Source organism: Triticum aestivum, chromosome 3D, assembly GCF_018294505.1.
Source record: "Triticum aestivum cultivar Chinese Spring chromosome 3D, IWGSC CS RefSeq v2.1, whole genome shotgun sequence".
In the NCBI taxonomy this organism is placed as follows: Eukaryota; Viridiplantae; Streptophyta; class Magnoliopsida; order Poales; family Poaceae; genus Triticum; species Triticum aestivum.
The window spans coordinates 355271932-355295908 of NC_057802.1; positions in this window are offsets into that span (position 1 = coordinate 355271932).

Here is a 23977-nt window from a genome sequence, read left to right on the forward strand (position 1 = left end):
CGGGGCGAGTTACCAGAGGATGAAACTCTGGCCAGGCAGATAATCCGGTGGTCCAAGTCCATGATTATTATCAATGGAGAGTTACATCATTGCAGTGTGACAGGGGCGTTTCAACGCTGTGTGTCTCCTGAGGAAGGCCGTTAAATTTTGCGTGAGATCCATGAAGGAGATTGTGGTCACCACGCCGGTTCAAAATCTCTGGTGGCCAAGGCATTTCGTCACGGTTTCTATTGGTTGACAGCTCATGCAGATGCCGAGGACTTGGTCAAAAGATGTGATGGCTGTCAGAAATTATGAAGACGCGCTCATGTACCAGCTAAAGAATTGAGGATGATTCCAATCACCTGGCCGTTTGCAACTTGGGGGCTGGATATGGTTGGGCCTTTCAAGAGGTCCAAGGACAAGAAGACCCACCTTTTGGTGGCAATTGATAAGTTCACGAAGTGGGTGGAGGCAGACCCAGTTAGTAAGTGTGACGCAGCCACGGCGGTTCAATTCATCAAAAAGGTGATCTTCCAGTTCGGTTTTCCACACAGCATTATAACAGACAATGGTACCAATCTGTCAAAAGGTGCCATGAAGGAGTTCTGTCAACGTGAGCACATCCGGCTTGACGTGTCATCAGTGGCTCACCCACAGTCTAATGGTCAAGCGGAGAGGGCCAATCAAGAGATCTTGAGAGGCATCAAACCCCGGCTTATGGTTCCTTTGCAACGGACGCCGGGTTGTTGGGTTGAGGAGTTACCTTCTATATTGTGGAGCATAAATACCACACCCAACAGATCGACAGGATACACACCATTTTTCATGGTTTATGGAGCGGAAGCAGTTCTTCCTAGTGACATCCGTCATGACTCGCCTCGTGTAGCGGCATATGTTGAAGCTGACAACGAGAAGGCATGGCAGGAAGCTCTTGACCTGTTAGATGAGGAACGTGACATGGCGGCAGCCCGTTCGGTGATTTATCAGCAAGATCTTGTAACACCCAAAATTTTGACTTTGTTTTATTTATTAAAATGTTGCCAGGAAATAAAACTTTTCCATTTTTGTCAAGTTTTACCTTTTGTGATTTTTGGATTTTTGCTTCAAGTGGGGAAAACCTTCAAAGGTATTGTTGGACTTGTTTGATCTCCAAAATAAAACAATTATTTATCAGTGGATTCAAATGTTGCAAGATTTATTTTCCTCAAAGCTTTATTTCCTTAAAATGATTCCTTTTGCATTTGGAGCCTGTTTTGCACTACAACCATTTTACAAATTCATTCAAAAATTCCACCAAAATTTAGGGATGTCATGTGATGGTTCCAAATCACTTTTATGCAAAAATACCTTTTGGCCATTGGAGATTTTGAGCTCTACACCAACTTTTCCAATCTGGTCCAGTAGGCACTTTTGCACTACAACCCATTTAAATATTTCTTTAAAAATTCTTCCAAGTGTTTGAAGATGTCAATGGATGCATACAATTCATCTTCAAGCAAAAACCCAATGTTGTCCTTTGAAAAAATTGAGTGAACCATCTTCATTTCCATTCTGGCCCAGTTTGATGATTTGTACTGCAACCATATTTTTCCTTGCTCTAGTGACGCTGAGCCTTTTCCTACTTGTAGCCCTCCCTACCAAACTCTTAAGTCCAGGAGATTGGACTCATTGGAGGTTTTGAAGTGCATGCTCTAAACCCTTCTGTTTTCTGTCCAAAACTGGAGTTTCGCAAAACTTGCACTATCAACTTTCTATTTTTGCCAAACTAATCTTACCACCATCTCCTGCACCTTAAGAGACACTGATCTGGAGATTTTGGCCACTCCAAGAGTTGCCTAAGTGCACTTGGCTTTCTGTCGAACACCTGGTGTGCACTGTCATTTTTGGCAAGCTCTCTGGTTTGCATTGTGGATTGGAACCCCTGACCTATCCACCTTGTCCACTGAGTGCTTTGCTACCCCTACCTCCATCCTGTGCAGTGCCAGCTCCACCCTCGAGCTCTAGAGCACGCTGGCATTTCGTCGAGCAGGTGCCGTGCGTGCTCTGGGCGCGCCCAGAGCACACGTTTTGCACGCGCGCGCACTACGCCGACACGCCGCACTGCCGCCCTCGTCGCGTCCCATCTCTGACCCCTGCTCGCCTGCCGAACCACGCCACGCGCTCGCCCTCTCTCCAGTACCCTCCAAGCTCCCCCTGGCACCCTGCAGCGCCGCCTTGGCAGCACGCCGGCGTCGGCAGCGGATTCCGCCGCGGACGGCGCCGCCCAAACCACCAGCGCACGCCAGCTGCCCCAGAGCACAGGCCGTGCTTATCCTCCCGCTCGTCAGAACGCGTTCGTCGCCGCCACGATGCCCTGGAACTACAGGAAAGTGGTCGCCGGCGATCTTATCTTCTGCCGCCGCAGAGCCAGCCTCGTCACGCTATAAAAGGGAACCCCGAGCCCCTCCGAGCACTCAGGCGACATCAGGCCCTCCCCGTAGAGTTCCCCTAGCAGTAGATTGACCGGAGAGGACCGTCCTCCCCAACTCCGGCCAGCTCGGCCGCCGCCAAGCTCCGGTGCAATTCGTTGCAGCTGGCCACCCTTTTGCCAATCCAGCGCCACCAAGAACTTCCCCGTAGTCTTGCGGAGCTGCCCAGCTACCCAACTTCGGTCGGAGACCACCGGAGCACCAACGTCACTTCACCACCGTAGCTTTTCTCCGCCGCGGAGCTCGCCGCCGGCGATTCCCTCCACCTCCGACGACCCATCAACCACCCAAAGGACCGCCTTGGTCTAGCCGTTCCATCCCCGCCCTTGGATGCCCGTGAGGCGCTGCCGTTCGTCGACGGCGATCGCCGGAGCCCCGCTCCCGTCGAGCAGAAGAGAGAAGGAGGGAAGAAACGGTCAAACCTGACCAGTGGGCCCTCTGGACCCACTGTCAGTGACCCGCACGTCCGCCCTCTCTCTGTTTAAGTGAAGGCGCAAACTCCCGAGTGCGTTTCCTCTGCTGCGAAAGCGTCTTTCTGCTGAATCATTTTCCTTTTCTGGTTTTATTTAAAAACAGAAGTTTGACTAGTCTTTGACTGGCTGTAACTTTTAAAATAAAACTCCAAATGAGTTGATTCTTTTTCCTTCCTCTCTCAAATTTCATCTAGTTTATTTTAAGATTTATTTCAAAAATATTTGAGACAACTTTTGGTACTGTGTTTGAAATATTTGTTATTTGTGTATTTTGCAAAATAGGATTTTTGGAGAAAAAGGAAAGCTTCCAATAAGTGCATCCTTTGCATACTCTTGAAGGCAAGCATTTCTGAACTCTGGCATAATATTTTGTTGTGGTGTTTTGATGCGATCACAACACCTTTTGACTTGGAGTATGTGATAGCTTTATGTATCGATATAGTCTCGTGCATGAGTGCACTTCGGAGTTGTTCTGTGGTCAGCAAAGGATACACTAATGATTTGGATCATCCTCGTGAGCTTCTCTTGCACACCGGTAGGAAGCCGGGAAAGTCGTGGTCTTGGGTAGACACGAGCTTGTCCCTAATCCCTCGTCGAGACGAGTATGCCCGGCACAGCATGGTGAGGCTCGAGGAGTGGTGATTTACTTCACTAGTGTTAATATTGTTGGTAGATACTTGGACCACCTGAGTCGGTTGTAGACCGAGTTCTGATTCAATAGCTTCCTTTTTGTTGGTACCACCACTTGTCCCTGCAGGGGACAGGGTATGGTTCGGTAGGTTGTCAACCCCTTTCCAAAGCACACACCGTACAGAGAGGCCGTGATGAAGGTCCCGTGGCCACGGATTAAAGCCTGTCATTCGGTCCGGGGGCATGGGTGTTTCCGGTTGGAGCCGAGGGGGGTTGCTCCCCTAGTTTGCGCGCGATATAAATTTCGTGATCCCATGCTACGTCGAGGTTGTAGCCTCCCCACTTAGAGTTTTGCTTGGCAGGTGTCATGGGTGATTCCAGACACTGGTGAGTTAAGCTGGTGCGTGCAGGTCAGGCGTGTTTTCAATCAAAAGACCGTAGACGGAATTAGTCCCAAGGGACTGAGTAATCCCGTTACTCGTGGAAAATGGTACTCCCTCTGCAGAGGATATATCCTGTTGGATAGTCTTGTTCTTGAGTAAAGACCACAGTCTGAGTTGAATCTCAGTAACGGTATTCGGATGGAGAACGATTTAACTGGAACGTAGTAACGGTATTCGGATGGAGATACGGCTTGACTAAATTATCGGTTTTCGGATGGAGAAACGACTGTACTAAATATTATTTATGATTGTGGCCCCTATGGATTATGCTCTTTATTATTTTGGACTAACCTTTTATTTTACGTATATTATTGAGTATCCCTGGGATGGTTCTACCTCCTGGATATTCACTGTGATTATTCTCTTATAAGCCCTTTCTGTGGTGTCGCTCAGACGCCCGACTGCGGCATGACTATTCTGCATTTTTTCGCTCGAGGAGTCTTTCAGACACTCGTTTGGCACCTGTATTATTATTCCGCATTTTCTGCTCGAGGAGTCTTTCAGACACTCGTTTGGCACCAGTATTACTATTCTGCAGTTTCCGTTCGAGGCGTCATTCAGACCCTCGCTTGGCACCCAATATTTTACTTTGAATTATTTTAACCACATGTGTGCATCATGGTTTTCATACCTTTTCATGACAGACGTGTAATCCAGAGCATGTTTTTGATTTATTATACCCGTGTTCTTAATGTTTGCGAGTACATTCAAACGTACTCACTGGCTTGTCCCTGGCTATTGTCTTGGTCAGATTCCTTGCTTGGAGATAAGCATCGCGGTGACAACCTCGGAACCTACGTGTTGACGTGTGCAGCCTCGCGAAGATAGGAGTTATCCTGGTCAGCTGTTCTTGTGGGAAATGGAGTTCCATAGACGCAGATGTATCCAACCGCTTCTGCCCTCAACCATTAGAAACCAAATGTTGTACTCCTAGGCCTAAATGGTCTTGTACTACATATTTTTGTACTTGCTTGGAATTCTTGTATCAAGTCGGTACCTCATTAGCTAACAGTAATCCTGCGGCTGATGAGCGCACAGGCCGTTTTTCTGGGAATTTATATCCCAAAAATCCGGTCGTGACAGATCTGCGTCGTTATCATAGCCGCCGGGTTAGAACCAGAACCTTTCAAGAAGGTGATATGGTGCTTCGGCTCATCCAGGATCAGACGGATATGCACAAGCTATCCCCCCCTTAGGAAGGACCCTTTGTGGTCAGCAAGAATCTACACAATGGGTCGTACTACCTAATCGATGTTCGAGAGCGCAAAGACTCACGTAAATCGGAGGAGGAGACCAACCGGTCGTGGAATATTGCTCATCTTCGGCCTTACTATACTTGGGCTATAGGCTCTGCTTATGTACATATTATGACAATGTATATATTATGATCAATATAATAAACCGGAACCTCGGCTAAAGCAGGGTATCTGTTGTTTTTCTTACATCATGTGTGGTTACATGGAGCTTACAAAGCGGCATCCGGTTTACCCCTTGATTTAGCTTCTCTAAGCTTTATATTGCATCACTTGGGGGCTTGGTCGTATCCGAACAATAGCTACACCTCTTGATCGGCGCAATGCCACAATATCACTTGGGGGCTTGGTCGTATCCGAACCATAGCTACACCTCTTGATCGGCGCAATGCCACAGCATCACTTGGGGGCTTGGTCGTATCTGAACCATAGCTACACCTCTTGATCGGCGCAATGCCACAGCATCACTTGGGGGCTTGGTCGTACCCGAACCATAGCTACACCTCTTGATCGGCGCAATGCCACAGCATCACTTGGGGGCTTGGTCGTATCCGAACCACGGTTACACCTCTTGATTGGCTTAAAGCCACATCAATCCGGGGCCAAAGAGAGTGTTGTAAAACAACAGCTCAAACATAGGCACTCACTGAGCACTGCTCACAATGTTGCTTGGGGATTCTTTGCTGTCGAATTTAGGGCCTGGCAGCCCGTGAAAAGCCTCGACTACAACGGTTTTCATTTGCCTTTTGCTAAGTTTTCTTTGGTTTCATAAGATTTGTGATGTTTTTAAACCGGTGTTTATCAACCCGGTTAGGCTATCAACTACAAGTTGTCAGTACACGATCAAATTATAATCCGGAGACTATCAGCCCGGTCTGGTTTTGACTCAAAGTCACCAGTATGGAATAAGCCGGTGTTTATCACAACCCGGAACGGTTTTATTGTAAACCGGTATCATATAACAGGAGTTACTTATCCTCCAGAGTAGGGTTATGGCCCTCATTACAAAGTTGGTCAGCCAACATCATGTCTAAAGGTCCCAGGTATCATATATTTCCATATTTGGTTATCTTTTACAACCTTGGTTATAAACCGTGGTCATATATATATATTTGGGTATCATGGCCCGCCCGGTGGTAAACCGCCAGGGCGCTTTAAGCTTCTTATCTGCAGGAACAACTTGAATAAATAGCTATGGATTATGACCATCATATCTTAAAGCATGGCGGATTAACACGCATCAGTTGCAGATAAATATGCACGAAGGCATAACAGACCAAGTGTTTTAACTAGCCTATTACAAGGCGTTTCAGTGCCCAAAGGGATAATTGTTTCTCAATAAGCATTGCAGCACGTGGAAGACTAAACTGGCCCCCGGATTATGATTGCTTATCAGCTTGACCTGACGGCTGCAGATCATCTTGCACCGGTTCATCTTCTTCGTCTCTACCCAGCGGCTGGAAGTCAAAAGTTGTCCAGTCGATCCCAGTTAAGGCTTGGAACACAGCTTCATCGCTTATAAGGGTTGACGGTTCAATATCAGGGGCATAAGTGTGCTTACGGATTGGAGGGATCAGATTTTGCGCTTCCGGAATTGGTGCAGCAACCCGTTTGTTCTTGTCATCATAACTTGCCTGATAGTATGAGAGATCAGCTTCTTCAGCCAATTGACAATCCAGTGGACGTACTTCCCGGTTTATGGCGCGGAGATCCTCCTGGCCAAATTCTGATCTGTCTTCTTTTAAGCTTGGGAAACCTTTAGCCACGTCCACCGGATCAAGATCAGGCACCCACACCTTTGCCCGGGTTAGAGCGGTCAGAGCTCCGGCCCTTGCCGCAACTTTCTTTAGTTCTTCAACCCGGGCAGGCAGCATGGATAGCCTTTCTAAGGTGTCCTTGATCAACGTTGGTGGAGGTTTATTGTGTGAAGCGGTGCAGATGATCTGCTGCGCACCGGTATACAGCTGCTCTATCATAGTATAGGCTGCTTTCAATTTCTTCTGTATGTCAGAGCCCAGATGGCTAATACGAGTTCCTGCACCATTATAAACGTCAGTAAACCAGCAATACATGGGAAGATATGTTGAAAGTATAAAGCAAGGATGCTTACCAAACACAGCAGCGGTCATCGCATGTACTTGCCGCTTTACACCAGTCAACTCGTCTACCACCGGTTCGAGAGCTGCCTCTGCGTCTTCAGCTCTTTTCGGCAAAGCGGATTTCTCGGTGTTCCAATCCGCCCGCTCCTTGTTGAAGCTCTCCTTTAGCTTTTCCATAGCGGCTAAGGCGCTCGTCAGCTCATCTTTTGCCTTGGAAGCTTCGACCTGTTGGGACTTGATATTTTCTTGCAAATCGGTGATTTGAGATTCCTTTTTGCTCAGCTCAGCCTATAAAGAGACAGATATATAATGAGTTGACAGTACATATTTGAAGTACCAAGCACATAACAAGTTATGCCCTTAGTACTTGGGGGCTAATGTGTATTTGCTCATAAAATGCTGATATGGGAATTCTTCTACAAAGTCCCGGTTCATCTTTATAAAGTTAAACAGGCCCTTGGGGGCTACATCAGTGAAGTTAAGATGCATTGTTGCAAACATGAAATTGTTACTCAGTCCCAGTTTAAATTGGTATCTTAAACCGTCACTTGGGGGCTACTGGAGTTGATAAGCTGCAATTAAATATAAGAGAGAAACACTTATGAAAGTTACCTCATATCACTCCTTCATCATATTTACCAAACCGGCTTCATAGTCACGGCTGGTGTACAGACGGTTCAGGAAGCCAGAGTGAAGGTCTTGAGCATTCAGATGGGCATAATTTGAAAAATCGGCGTTCCATTTGCCTTTGCCAATTGTAGAGAGCTCATCTTTGGTAGTATGCTTTGACAAAGCGACGGGATTGCCCGGAGCGGTATGGCCAGTGCCAGTAATCATAATGTCATCATCCTTATCATCAGCAGCCGTTACTGGGGTTGGCGGTTTGTCAGTATTCTTAACTGGACTTGCCGATTATTGTCAGTTCGGACAGGGCTGGTTGGCTGGTCAGCATGGCTTGTGGTGTCAACTTCTGCCTGCTCAGCAACGAAGTCATGATCTTGAGGTGGTGGGTCATTCGGTATGGCATCAATGTTGGTATCTTCAGGATCTGGAGTTTTCTCCGGTTCAACAGCCACATCTTCATCAGCCGGTTTATTCAACCGAGCTTTCTTGCTGGGTCTGGGCTTGGCGCTGAGAAAAATAAACATAAGGATCAGTATAGTATATCAAAATAACAACATCAAGGATAACAACAAGTGTATAGCTCACCCAAGAACCGTTTTGAGGGGTGGAAGTTTTGTGGCCGACGACTCGCCAGAAGATGAGTGAGAAGTACCCTCATAATTTGAATCAGACGGGTTAAGAGGCTGGCGGAAACAACCTGCTTTAGGGCATGAAGTATCAATGGGATAAGAGACCTCTGATCGGCGTTTCCGAACTGGACTGTTTGGTAAACCGGCGGAGGTAACTACCTGGCCGCTGTGCCGGGTTGTGCGGCGAGCCTCGTGCTGCTGTGTCTTCAAAAGAAAGTTTGGGTCCAAGTAAGCAAGGGGGTGAGAAAATTTTACTTTCCGGTTTGCTCGACGGATTTTCGATGTCGGCAGAGGATCTGAATCGGAGGAAAGAATGATTACCTCTACATCATCGGCATGACTGCTTTCAGCATCGTCCTGATAATAATGATTGTCAATGAGGTGTACGAAAAATGAACCAAGAGAGTCAAGTTCTACCACTGGTTCCGGATTACCCACATCGTCATCAGCTAGTAGGTCGGAGGATGCAGTGGTCCTTCTCTTGGCAGGTTTTTTAACGACCTTGGTCTTTGGACGAACTGGCTTGACCGGTTTGTCTTGCGGCTTCGCCGGTTTGTCTTGTGATGGTTTCTTGTTCCAGAACGTATCATCACCCTGTCAGAAAATAATCACACTTTCAGAGAATATTTGGACAGAAGCAACTTCAGATAAAAAGATTATATGATTCTTACAGCTGGTGGTTTGTTGAAGGTGCAGAAAGGGAGTAGTCTGGTTTGGGCACAGACAGCCTCCGGTTCGTTCAGTATCTTTTTTACAGCCTCAGTGACTTCTGCATGTGTATGCTGAATGTCAATGTGCCGCTGAGCATCCTTCAAACTCCCCGTATACTCGCACATCAAACCGAAGCACCGGCTTAAGGGCAGAATACTCCAGCTTATCCAATAACGAGCAAGATCAACTCCTGTCAAACCGTTTGCCATGAAGGCTCTAAGCTTTGATAATTGAGGAGCATAGTTGGCCCTTTCTCTTGCAGTCAACCTCTGAGGAAAAGGATGTGTGTTGCTCAGGCGTTCAGGGCGGTAACCCGGCAGGGGGTTTTCATCAGATGGAGAGGTATCCATGCGATAAAACCAAGTCTGGTTCCACTCTTTGGGGTGACTGTGGAGTTTGGGATGAGGGAAGGTGACTTCTTTCCTTTTCTAAACCGCCATTCCGCCCAGTTCCATATTGGGTCCATCCGAGAACTCTGTGCGACGATTTAAGTGAAAAAATCCCTAAACAGTTCGACTGTAGGTTCCTCTTGCAGGTAAACCTCACAGAAGACTTGGAAGTGGCAGATGTTGGTCACAGAATTGGAACCGATGTCTTGAGGGCGCAGCTGAAAATTGGCTAGTACATCTCGGAAAAATTTCGAGCCGGGAGGGCTAAAACCTCGACTCAGATGGTCAGCAAACACGACTACCTCTCCGTCCTTGGGTGTAGGAGGATTTTCCGGGCCAGGGACCCTCTAGTGGATGACATCTTTCTTGGCTAAAGTGCCCGTTTTAACAAGATTGTTTAACTGTTCTTCGGTTACTCGAGAAGGAGCCCAATTGCATTCATAGACTTGCTTGGCCATGGCAATGAAAGATCTGAAACATGATTATTGCCGGTTTAGGATTTACAAAGGACAACTATACAGCGGTATAAGGATGTAAGCATATTGTTAAACCGGAATTGGTTATTCGTAAACCGGAGTCTGACAATAGAAATAGTACAATGATGAATGCATTGGCGGTTCAACAGGGGACTAATGGTATCTACTGGGTCATCATTCTGCATATGAAGTTAAACCACCCAATCTGGTATTAAAAATGTATAAGTGAAGGAAGAAACAAGTTTCACATCTTGCCAGGGTAATTTCAGATCTACCGCGCGTTGGAAAAACAAAATATATTCTGACCTAATTTCCAGCGTGTTAAAGGTTCACCAAGTTCAGATGAGTTGGATATCAAGCAGGTGCCTTAACAAGAAGAAGGGATTCTAAACTACAAAAGGCGCTGAAAATAGTCAGATCTAACTGGCCATTGGTGCTACCAAAGGAAGAACAGCTTCAAGCTATGAAGAACACCGAACCCTAATGGCGGATCTAGGGCGAGAAGAAGAGGGACTTACTGGTGCAGGAGGAAGCAGCGGAGGATCACCGCTTTTCTCTAGTACGATCAGGTTGATGCAGCGGCCTTTGTCGAAGCAGAGGCGAAGGACGATGGCGGCGGCAGAGCTTGAGGGTCGGTCGGCGCGAGGAAGACGATGACGCGAAGAGGCACTAGGGGGAAAATGGAAAGACCCCCTGGCCCTATTTATAAGGGCAGAAAGATAAGCGTCAGGCGCGAGAATCGAGGAGCCTAAATTTTGGATATGAGGCGGAGCTGTCGCCTCGATTGTCGGAGGCTCATTAATGAAGGTGGATTATACACAGTTTTAAATAACAGGTGATGTCACGGCGGTTTACCATGGTCCTAGAAGATGATGTCATGGCGGTTTACAAGATTATGTGAAGATGTTGAAGAAGAAATTTTCTTAAGTATTGAGGATTGACATGAACCAGTTCAAATCAATCTGGGGCCTAATGTTGGGGATATTACCACTGGACATAAACCGGCCAGGAGAGGCCGGGTTAACCCCATAAGTAGTTCATCTGTATCTGAAGTCCATGAAGACAGACGGTGACGCTTTATGAAGGCCCAGGGCCCAAAGCCGGTTTAAGGCCTGTAGACATAAACCGGCATTGATATGTAAACTTGTGTTGTAAGATAGAAGTAGCAGAGACCGAGCCGCACACGATTAGGAGCCGGCCTCGGGATTCTGTAAACCGACGGGCGTCAACCCATGTATATAAGGGGACGACCCGGCGGCGGTTCAAGGACACAGACAACAACTCGAGACTCCGGCAAAGCATATTCGCTCCCTGGTCATCGAAACCTCAGCAATTCCATCACAATTGGACATAGGCTTTTACCTTCATCGTAAGGGGCCGAACTAGTATAAAACTCTCTTGCGTCCCTTGTCCGCTTTAACCCCTTTAAGTTAACCCGTAGCGATGGCTCCACAACTAAGTCCTTTCTCTAGGACATCTGCCGTGACAAAACCACGACAAGATGCATGCTGGATAGCGGTCGATGTGTGGAGTAATAGTAGTAGATGCAGGCAGGAGTCGGTCTACTTGTCGCGAACGTGATGCCTATATACATGATCATGCCTAGATATTCTCATAATTATGCACTTTTCTATCAATTGCTCGACAGTAATTTGTTCACCCACCGTAATACTTATGCTATCTTGAGAGAAGCCACTAGTGAAACCTATGGCCCCCGGGTCTATTTTCCATCATATAAGTTTCCAATCTATTTTTACTTTGCAATCTGTACTTTCAACCTTTATCATAAAAATACCAAAAATATTATCTTATCATCTCTATCAGATCTCACTTTTGCAAGTGGCCGTGAAGGGATTGACAACCCCTTTATCGCGGTGGTTGCAAGGTTCTTATTTGTTTGTGTAGGTACGAGGGACTTGCGTCTGGCCTCCTACTGGATTGATACCTTGGTTCTCAAAAACTGAGGGAAATACTTACGCTACTTTGCTGCATCACCCTTTCCTCTACAAGGGAAAACCAACGCAGTGCTCAAGAGGTAGCAGCTTCGGTCGGCAAACTGGAGGAAGAGAACGCCAAGCTGAAAACTACCCTTGATAAAGCCAACATGGAGGCGACTCGTCTGAAGAAGGACAAGAGGGCCCTGACCGACAAAGTGGAAGACATCGCCCGCAAGGGAGATGACTTGGAAAATTATCTGGGAGGACTTGCCAAGAAGCTGTTCGTCATGCTTGAAGGTGTTTTTCTTTGTCTGACTGATTTATTGTTGTCGACTCGATATATAGCCATTGACTCATCGTTATATTGCATGTGCATAATTTTGCCAAAACTTCGAGGAAGAGACTGGGCGAGTTGAGACAAGCTTGGACCCCATCCTCTCTCCTGTGAAGGACTAAGCTGCCATGAACGTGCTCCGACTGGAATCCCGTGTCGCTGGCGTTGTCTACTACCTTGCTCCTCTGAAAGTTGCGGTGTCGCGAATCGACACAGCACTCTGGCCAAGGGCGACGCTCCAAAATGACCTCGAGTCTCTGATGGATCGACTCAATGAGGTCCCTGGTCGGGTGCAAGAATGGAAGAAGTCTTCTGCTCGCTGCGGTGCTGACGTGGCTCTGTCCCTGGTTCGTGTCCACTGCAAGGAAGCGCGAGAAGAGAAGCTAGCAGCAATCAAGGTCGCCAATACCAAAAAGCACGACTTCCAATCCTTCATGGAAACTTTCATTGCTGCTGCCACTCGGATTGCTGATGGAATCGACCTGGACGAGTTCGTCGAGCCAGCTAGCCCTCCTCCCGCAGAGTGAACAAACTTTATGCCCTGCCTTAAATTTGCCTCGGAATGCCGAGTGATTTTGTAACCGTAAAACTCCTTCGGGCCTGATGCCCGAGTACTTTAATCCGTGGTCTGGAACCTTAGGATTTATCTGAACTTGGTTTTTCTCTGGATATGCTGGTGTTTGCCTTCGAGTGGAACTTGTTTCTTCACTCGGAATAGTCTTTGTATTTGTGATACAGCTCCTAGGAGAAGGTGGCAGTCGACCTGTACCTCGTGGTCCTTGCGGAACAGGATGGAGCGCACATTGTACTTATGCGCAGCTCTGAGGAGAAGGTCGCAGTCGACCTACACCTCGTCGTCCTTGCGGATCGGAATGGAGCGCACATTGTACTTATGGCGCAGCTCTGAGGAGAAGGTCGCAGTCAACCTACACGTCGTCGTCCTTGTGGATCGGGATGAAGCGCACAATGTACTTATGGCGCAACTCTGAGGAGAAGGTTGCAGTCGACCTACACCTCGCCGTTCTTGCGGATCGTGTTTCAAACTTAGGCGAGTACTGGACTGCAGCTAAGCCCCCGAGTGAGAGGCTTGCTCACCAATCGGTAAGATTTTTCAAGCTTAGGCGAGTACTGGACTACAGCTAAGCCCCCGAGTGAGAGATTTGCTCACCACTCGGTATGATTTTTTAATCTTAGGCGAGTACTGGACTGCGGTTAAGCCCCCGAGTGAGAGGCTTGCTCACCACTCGGTAGGATTTTTCAAACTTAGGCGAGTACTAGACTGCAGCTAAGCCCCCGAGTGAGAGGGTTGCTCGCCACTTGGTGGGATTTTTCAAACTTAGGCGAGTACTGGACTGTAGCTAAGCCCCTGAGTGAGAGGTTTGCTCACCACTCGGTAGGATTTTTTAATCTTAGGCGAGTACTGGACTGCAGCTAAGCCCCCGAGTGAGAGGGTTGCTCACCACTCGGTAGGATTTTTTAAACTTAGGCGAAACGGATTCGCAGCTAAACCTCCGAGTGAGAGGCTTGCTCTTCACTCAGCAGGATTTTCTTTTTTGGAACTTAGTCGAAGCGGATTCGCAGCTAAGGCACCCACCGGGGGATTTAGAGCACATAAAAAGGATTAACAATCATTTAGGAGAATGTAAAACTGTGTCTTTGATAATCAAACTAGAAGGTATTTCTTATTACATCTCAACAGTCTGAATGCTTAAGTATAAAAGGGGCAGAGTAGCTCCGCATTCCAAGCGTGTGGCTCGTCTTTATTGTGCTCGACATTGTAGAGGTGATATGCTCCGTTGTGGAGCACTTTGGTGACGATGAAGGGGCCTTCCCAACCAGGAGTGAGCTTGTGTGGTTTCTGCTGATCCACTCGAAGAACCAAGTCCCCCTCTTGAAATGCTCGACCCCTCACGTTTCTGGCATGGAATCGACGCAGGTCTTGCTGATAAATGGTCGACCGGATCAGAGCCATCTCTCTTTCCTCTTCCAGGAGATCAACTGCATCTTTCCGAGCCTGTTCTGCTTCATCTTCTGAGAAAATTTCAACTCGGGGTGCATTGTGAAGCAAGTCACTCGGAAGCACGGCTTCAGCCCCATAGACTAAGAAGAATGGAGTTCGACCAGTCGACCGATTAGGAGTTGTCCTCAATCCCCAAAGCACTGATGGAAGTTCGTCAACCCAAGCGCCTGCTGCATGCTTGAGGTCACGCATCAATCGAGGTTTCAGTCCATTGAGAATCAATCCGTTTGCTCTTTCAGCTTGCCCATTCGACTGAGGATGGGCGACTGAAGCATAGTCGACCCGAGTGCCTTGTGTCAGATCACGGGTTCCGGCAAAACCCTTAAGGTTCAAACACAGGGGTGTGCGCGAAGTTCTCCCCCTACCGATCCACGTCCTAGCTTGCTAAGATCTCAAGAACGAACTCACAAACTCACAACACAAGGGACACAAGATTTATACTGGTTCGGGCAACCGTTGTGGTGTAATACCCTACTCCAGTGTGGTGGTGGATTGCCTCTTGGGCTGATGATGAACAGTACAAAGGGGGAAGAACAGCCTCCTGAGGATGAGGTGTTCTTGTGCTTGGCGAACTTGTGTGGGTGAGGATTACTCAAGATGAGATGCCTGAGGCCTCGTTCGAGTTGCCCCCTACTGTGGTGGCTAGTCCTATTTATATAGGCCCTGGTCCTCTCCCCAAATATTGAGCGGGAAGGGAGCCAACAACGGCCAATTTGAAAGGGGACAGCTAGTACAGCTTATCCTGAGAAAAGCGGTCTTCGCCTGCAAAAGGCTTTAGTGGTGACGCCGCCTTGGGCTCCATGGTGACCTCCGTCTTGCCGTCCTACTGGTCTTGGTCTCGTTGCACTGATATGGAAACCTTTGCTTGATGCCTCGGTACTCCACGCCTGCGCTTGCCTCCTTTGCACCAAAGAGGAAACAAGGACACTGCGCTGGCGCCCACCTGGTCTCGATCATCATGGCTCACGTCACGAGAACCTCGCGAGGTTTGCCTCTCCTTGATCTCTCCACCCTCGCGAGCCTGCCTGGCGAGGTCGCTCCTGAGGAGGTCTTGCGTCGTCCGCCTCGCGAGGCTTGGCCCCTCGCGAGGGTCTTGAATGCCTTGTTGATGAAGATGGGCCTTACAGGCCTGCTAGCAAAGCCACGCCATGGGCCGCAGGTAGGCAAGTCTGGGGACCCCCGTTCCCAGAACGCCGACAGTAGCCCCCGGGCCCAAGGCGCGCTCGGGCTTGGCTTCGAGGCGAAGCCAAAGGTCAAGTGCGGAGCATCGCGGGCCCCAATAGCCTGCGGCCTCGGTCGACGCATGGCGGTTGATTGGACGTGGGCGTCTCCGCTTCCCCACGCTGCCTCGGCAACTGCCCGACTTGACAAAAAGGCTGGCGCGGGCGGCGCTTGTCTTCACTTCTTCCCTTCGCCTTGCTCAGATCCCCTTTCTTGCGCCCTGCCTCCAAAATCTTCAGATCTGCTTCCATCTCCTCCTGCACCAGCGACCAATGGCGTTGCGCAAGGTCAGGCCCTCCTCGTCGCCGGCTTGGTACGAACCTGCTCTTGACGCGCCCAATGTCTCGGAGAAGAACCTCGCCGCCACGCGCTTGCTGGCAGCGGGGGAGAGCAATGAGAGGGGGAAGACAGAGCTCCGGGTTGCCTCCGACGTGCCGGAGCCCGAGGGAAGCACGTTATTCCCCTTCTTCACGAGCAGCATCACCGCGGGGTTGGTTCCCCCCTTCTCTGACTTCTTCTATGAGGTCCTCGGCCACTATGGGCTGCAGGTGATGCATCTTCATCCCAACTCCATCCTCCTCCTGTCCATCTTCGCCTACTATTGCGAGGTGTATCTGGGCGTGATGCCGTCCGTGGCTCTGCTGCGCCACTTCTTCTTCCTCCGTGTCAGCGAGGGCCATATCTCCGGGTGCGCCAATTTCATCACGGCCGGCAAGGCCAACTCGATATCGAACACCGGGAAGAAGGTCGACAACCTCAGGGCCAAATGGGTCATGATGGGCGCCAAGTGCGTCCACCCGCGCTTGGCGCTGCCGACAAAGATGCCCCAGTCCAAGAAGGGGTGGTCTCATGCAGAGCTTACTGATGAGCGGGCGTCGTTGGTGTTGGAGCAGATGAAGACTGACTTGAAGCCGGGCAACGCGAAGGCGGCCAAAGTGACAAGGGCCATGCTCCTGAGGGAATTCTTGACGCTGCGCGTTGCTCCACTTCAGGCGCGTGCGCGCCCTTTGTGGAGGCTTGGAGATGAAGAGGACAAGATTCGCCTGAGCTCGGAGGCCTTGCCCGACAATGAGCTGTCTGTAGTTTTGCGCCTCTTGGTTGGGGACAACCAAGAGTACCCGCCGAGCGCCTTCATTCCCTTGTTCCACTGCAAGGACTGGGAGCAGATCGTGGCTTCCAGGCCGACCTTTGACGGCCGCAGGCTGGTGCCGCCGGCGCCTACCGGGGCCCCTGTGGTGCCGAAACCGGTGGATCTGTCTTCTGACGAATCCCGCGGGAAGGAAGAAGGGGAGGAGGACTCGGAGGAGACCCCTGAGGATATGGGAGAAACCTCCCCCTTGAGCAAGGCCGACATCCTCCGCACCCTGCCGGACGACGACGAGGCCGACGCCCACTGTTCTCCTGCTGCGCCATTGTTCTCAGGTTCTTTTGCCTCCTCTGCAGTCTTGGAGCATGCCCTTTCAGAGATGACCCAGCTGCGAGAAGATCTCCGGAGCGCGGATCCGCGCCTGGTGGTCGGGCGCCTGGAGCTAGCATCCAGCTGGCTTCAATCTAACATGGCAGTCCGAGCGACGCTGAACCAGGCCGCAACAGCCTCCGAGAAGGAGAAGCGAGCCGCCGCGCAGGCTGCGGCCGATCGCGAGGCGGCGCTGAAGGACGCCAAGGCCGCCCACGACCGCTGCCGGGCGTTGGAGAAAGAGCTGAAGGGCATGCGTGATGAGCACACAGAAGAAGCTCGAGGCCGCCGGGTGAAGGAGGAGGAGATGAGGGCTCGGGAGGATGCCATCAAGAACCACGACGCCGAGCTGGGGGAGCTGGAGAAGACGCAAGCCGCTGAACGCGGCCGGCTGGAGGAGCTGGAGCGGAAGGTGGAGGCGGAGAAGGTCGATCTTGAGGCCAAGGCGAAGGTCATGGCTGAAGACCGTGTGGCCTTCTCGCTCCTTGAGTAGAGGTCCCGCATGGCGCTGAAGTCACTGTACGAGAAGGGCTTGGAGAAGCCGCTGACCACCGACAAGGATGGCCCTGCTCAGCTGCTTCCCTTCTTGGTGAAGGCGCTCGAGGAAGTCGTGGAGGGCATCGGTCCCATGGCGGAGGCAGAGGCTCGCGTTCTTTCTTCAGCCGCGCTGACGCGGGTCTTCAGTCACCTGCACCTTCATGACCCCAGCGCTCGTCTTGACGAGCTGCTGGAGCCTGTAGCTGACGCGGCTGCCGCCGCAGCCGTGAAAGGTCAACTGGAGATCCTACTGAAGAAGTTCCGTGGCTTCACCCCCGCGCCTTCGACAGGTAGTGCCACCGATCCCGCGACTCCAGCTGGCGGTGCAGGCAAAGGCGATGCCACCAAGGAAGGATCACCTCTTATGGGCGACGGCAGTGTCCAGGGGTGACCTGCGGCTGCTTTTCTGTTTTATTCCTGCAACATGCACCATGCCTCGTGGAGGCGTTAAATTCGCGTTTGATATTGTGAGAACAATATGTCTTGTAATATTTGCTTTGAGATTTTGCGATTTTCTTCCTATTTGCTTTGTGTTCTGCGTCGGCAGAGCCCAGCCCCGCGCATACCTCAACCGCCGTTAGGCCGGCCGGAGACCAGGACGGACCAAGGAGTGAGGGGCTACGTGACCAGTTAGGCTCCTGAGTCACGATGCTCAGGAGTCCCCCTTGACGCGCAAACAGCTTATAGGAAGGATACGCAAGGATAGGTTAATGTTCTACGTCGGTAGAGCCCGGCCCCGCGCATACCTCAACTGCCGTTGGGCCGACCAGAGACCAGGACGTACCAAGGAGTGAGGGGCTACGTGACTAGTTAGGCTCCTGAGTCACGATGCTCAGGAGTCCCCCTTGACGTGCAAACAATCTCCATACCTTTGCCCTCGCCGAGGCTCGGCTCGGGAGGGCCGTGCGACGACCAGGTCCGAGGGACCTGGTTGAGTGGAGTGCGCTTCGGTGTGACCCGAGCGCAGCCCCCGTGCCTAGCCCCCTCGCACGGCTCTCCCGAGGGGGGCATTGCGGTGAGGCCGGACACTGAGCTCTGGGGCTCCCTGAGGTTCGTACGGCCATGAGGCCGCCCTCAGTTGTTTATCACCAGCGCGGAGCGTAGTGCTTGCGCTTGTGCACGGGCATAGCCGCTCCTCGGCAGTGTCGACGGCCAGCGGGGAGCATGGTGCTTCCACTGGTGCGTGGGTGGGGGACTCCCTACTGCGGGGAGCCCCCGGGGCGTGTACAACCCCGCCCTGACACGTGGCTGGCACGGCAGGGCTAGACGAGGTGTATCTGGGCACTCGTGAGCCAGCGCGGGACTCATGAGGCCCTAGCTCAAGGCGGGTTGCGCCTGGTCTTGGTTCTTGTTCGCTGTGTTAGTCCTGCGAGGTGGTCAGACAACCTGCGCCGAACGAATCTGCTAAGGTTATCGCGTGAGAAAGATGAGCACCAACGGCCCCAGGAGGTGACGTGAATGGGGCCGGCCCGCCAGATAGAGCTCAGCCGCTGGATTTATCGACGTTGCAGGGACGGGCCCGAGCACAGACGCCGTGCTTAACTTACTCACGCGAAGGGTCCTGGAGAAAGACGGCTGGCGCGCGGCTCCCATGGTGGGTGGCGATCGAGCAGGTAATAATCACAGGTAGATTAAGCATGGAAGTAGCAGGCTTAAGTAAATGCAGGGAAGATACATGCCATTGGGTCAGGCCCGAGCGGCTTGGGGATGATGTAGCCCGAGGGGCGCCCCCAACAAGGTAAGCTAAAGACACAAAAGATACATGCCGCAGGGACGGACCCACGCGGCCTAGGAATGATGTAGCCCTGGGAGCGCTCCCAGATAAACGAACTTGGAAAATGTCATCTGGTTCTGTTGATGAAGGAGAGTTGGGGCAGCTGAAGGTATGCGGCGAAGGGGTTGCTCCTCATGAGCCACCGGGGCCCTGAGCCTCGGGAGGCTCTGGGGGTCCAGGTGGTTCCTTGAGGAACGTCTCCATCTCCGTCAGCACAGCATGGTGCCTGGCCTCCTGAGCCACCAGGATGCTCTGCATGTTGCGCTGGTAGGCGGTCGGCACGCTCGGCAGGCCAAAAGGCATGCGAACGTAGCTGTGAGGTGGGCCCTCGCAGCGTCCCACGCGCGAAGGCCAGAAGAGCTCCTGAGAGGCGGCCCTGTTGAGCCCTGGGACGTTGATGCAGACGCGCAGCTCAGCATCCTCGCCTGGATGTGGAGCTGCACCTGGTGAGCGGCGGCCGCCGCGCATGGCCCTTGCGTCTTGCAGTTCCTGAGTGGTCTTGGTGATGAACTCCTGAACGGTGGGCACTCCTTGCCCTGTGTCCTCCTGAGGTAAACGTGCCGTGAAGCACGCCTCCAAGTGGTGCCCAAGCGCCTCCCTCGTGATGTTGGCAAAGTCTGAGGCCCTCCAGAAGAGAGCCCCCGAGCCCTGCCCGAGAGGGGCGCTGGGCGCGCTTTCCTATGCGATGGAGGGAGGCGCCCCAGGCGCGGGCGCCGATCCTAATGAGGCGCCGCTTGCCTGAGGCCCTGCATGGTGCAACTGCTTCTTCTTCTTGGGGGTGGCCTCAGGAGGGCGCTCGCCCTTGCTGTCGGGGTCGTCGATTGCTACAGCTTGGAAGGCACGCTCGAGGGAGCACACCGCATCTCTTTCTTCGCACGGGACTGTGATGATTCCGCCGCTTCCCGGCATCTTGAGGACATTGTAGCCGTGATGGATCACCGCGATGAACTTCGCCAGGGCTGGATACCCGAGGATGGCATTGTACGGCAGGCGGATGTAGGCGACGTCGAAGTCGATGAGCTCGGTGCGGTAGTTGTTGCGTTCTCTGAAGGTGACGAAGAGGCGGACCTGCCCAATCGGGGTTGTGGGTCACTCCCGAGAAAGGCTTGGTAGGTTGAAGCTAGTCATATGGCACTTGGAGGTTGTCGAACGTGTCGACAGACAGGACGTTGAGCCCTGCACCGCCGTCTATGAGGGTCTTGGTAACTTGCACGTTGCTGATGACTGGGGAACAAAGCAACGGGAGGACGCGTGCAGTAGCTACGCACTTGAGCTGATCTGCTGAACTGAACGTGATGGGGCACTGGGACCATCTGAGCGGGTGTGTGGCCTCAAGCTTGGGGAGGACTGCATTCGCTTCGCGAGCAAACTGTTTGAAGATATGCTGTGAGGCTGGGGCTTGAGCTCCGCCCAAGATGCAGGCGATAGCGCGAGGCTCCTGAAAGCCCCCAGCCCCCTCGTCTTAATGGTGGTCATCATTCCTTCTTGGCGGTGGCGGTAGTGGGGGAAGACCGGCGTTTCCCTGAGGACGATCCTCACGAGGCTGGTCCCTCCAGGCGCCCTCGCGAGGCTGATCCTGCCAGCGGTCCTCACGAGGCCGGTCGCGCCACTCCTGGCGCGGGCCACGGTCGTCCCAGCATCCGCCACCACGTCCTCCTCCTCGGCCGTAGCCCCAGTCGCTGTGCTCGGGGCATCGACCGAAGCATCCTTCTTGAATGGCTCTGAGCTCTTGATAGTCGCTGGTGTTGTGGGTATGCAGGTTATGGAAGGCGCAGAATGGTCAGCTGCTCTTGGATGACTCGGGTTGGTCCCTGCCGCGCTTGGTGTCCGGTTCCGCTGCGAGCACGGCTGCTCCCTTGCGCTTCACGTCCTTGCCTTGGCTTTCTTCTCCTCCGGGTCTGTAGCCGGGAGCTCGAGGAGGGAGAGGCACCCCTCCTTGGCTCTTGCGCACTTGGTTGCCAGGTTGAACAGCTCCAGAGACGTGCACAACCCCTCGTGGATAGTGAGCTCCTCCTTCATCTTGACGTCTCGGACGCCATCAGAGAACGCGGAGATGATGGCCTCGTCCGTCACCTTGGGAATCTTGAGACGAACGTTGTTGAAGTGCTGGATGTACTTCTGGAGGGTCTCTCCTAGTTGTTGCTTGACGCGACGCAGGTCACCCGCGGCCGGGGGGCGGTTGCGAGTGCCCTGGAAGTTGGCGACGAAGCGGTTGCGCATCTCGTCCTAGGAGGAGATCGAGCCTGGAGGCAGGTTCAGGAGCCAGGAGCGGGCGCCATCCTTGAGAGCCATGGGAAACCAGTTCACCATGACTTTCTCGTCGCCGTTGGCTGCCTCGATGCTCAGCTCGTAGAGCTGCAGGAACTCCGCGGGGTCGGGGGTGCCGTCGTAGCAAGGAGGCGGATCTAGCTTGAGCTTGCCCGGCCAGGCAACGCTACGTAGCTCGGGCGTGAAGGCGCGACAGCCGGCCATGGTCACCGGGGCCCGCCTTGGAGGTGGAGCTTGGTATTGGCGCCCGCGCGCCGCTACGGCAAGCGGCGCGGGGCCTTGCCACAGCAGACGATCCTGGCGCGGCGGTGCGAGGAGTGGCGGAGCGTTCTCTTGCGGTCGAGGGACTTCTTGACAGCCTCTTTCTTCACGCACGGGCGCCGGACGCGGTGGGTCGCGCTGTGGAGCCGCGCGCCTTGGCGCCAGGGCGCCATCTTGGTGTAGAGGTGGTGGAGGTGCTCCGTGAGCCACGTCGCCCGTGGCTGGCGGAGGGCGAGGCAGAGAGAGGGACGGCGCAGGGGAGCCTCCTGCGGCGCGGACAAGCTCGGCGATGCGGTCGAGCCAGTCCTCGTAGAGGTCATCGACTGGGCGGTAGCGCAGGAGCTCGTGCGCCATGAGGAGCGCGGCCCATGCGTCCGTGGGAACGCGATGAGCGTGAAACGACGAACCAGCGGGAGTCAGCGATGGAGTGGCGATGCGGCCGTCCTTTCGCACCGAGGGGTGCAACGAGGACGCTTGCTGCTCGTTCCCCACCGGGCCGGTGGCGGCATTGGCGACAAGCGACGGAGAGCGACTGGGTGGCCCGCCGACAGGGGTCGTCTCAGCAACGCGGGTTGCGAGGGCAGCCTGGTGCTCGGCGCGGGCACGGCGTGCGTCCGCCATGGAGATGATGAAGCGACGTGACGCGGAGCGATGGAAGGGAAGCTTCGGCACACCCCTACCTGGCGCGCCAAATGTCAAATCACGGGTTCCAGCAAAACCCTTAAGGTTCGAACACAGGGGTGCGCGCGAAGTTCTCCCCCTACCGATCCACGTCCTAGCTTGCTAAGATCTCAAGAACGAACTCATGAACTCACAACACAAGGGACACAAGATTTATACTGGTTCGGGCCACCGTTGTGGTGTAATACCCTACTCCAGTGTGGTGGTGGATTGCCTCTTGGGCTGATGATGAACAGTACAAAGGGGGAAGAACAGCCTCCTGAGGATGAGGTGTTCTTGTGCTTGGCGAACTTGTGTGGGTGAGGATTACTCAAGATGAGATGCCCGAGGCCTTGTTCGAGTTGCCCCCTACTGTGGTGGCTAGTCCTATTTATATAGGCCCTGGTCCTCTCCCCAAATATTGAGCGGGAAGGGAGCCAACAACGGCCAATTTGAAAGGGGACAGCTAGTACAGCTTATCCTGAGAAAAGCGGTCTTCGCCTGCAAAAGGCTCTGGTGGTGACGCCGCCTTGGGCTCCATGGTGACCTCCGTCTTGCCGTCCTGCTGGTCTTGGTCTCGTTGCACTGATATGGAAACCTTTGCTTGATTCCTCGGTACTCCATGCCTGCGCTTGCCTCCTTTGCACCAAAGAGGAAACAAGGACGCTGCGCGCGCTGGCGCCCGCCTGGTCTCGATCGTCATGGCTCACGTCACTAGAACCTCGTGAGGTTTGCCTCGCCTTGATATCTCCGCCCCTCGCGAGCCTGCTTGGCGAGGTCGCTCCTAAGGAGGTCTTGCGTCGTCCGCCTCGTGAGGCTTGGCCCCTCGCGAGGGTCTTGAATGCCTTGTTGATGAAGATGGCCGTACAGGCCTGCTAGCAAAGCCACGTCGTGGGCCGCAGGCAGGCAAGTCTGGGGACCCCCGTTCCCAGAATGCCGACACCTTGGGAAGCGCAAAAGGCTCTGAACTCATCAGAATCTAAGTTCAACCCATTATCTGTGATGATGTTGTGCGGAACACCATATCTGAATGTTAACTCTCTGATGAAGCTGACAGCAGTACTGGCTTCGAGGTTTTTGATCGGCTTGGCTTCAATCCATTTGGTTAACTTGTCGACTGCTACAAGCACATGGGTGAAACCACTCCTGCCAGTCCACATAGGCCCAACCATATCTAACCCCCAGATAGCAAATGGCCAGACGAGTGGAAAGGGCTGACGCGGGCTTGTGAGACATGTTGGAGTAGAACTGGCAACCTTCACATTAGTCGACTATGTCCTTTGCCATTTCATTCGCTCGTGGCCAATAAAACCCTGCTCGGTATGCCTTGGC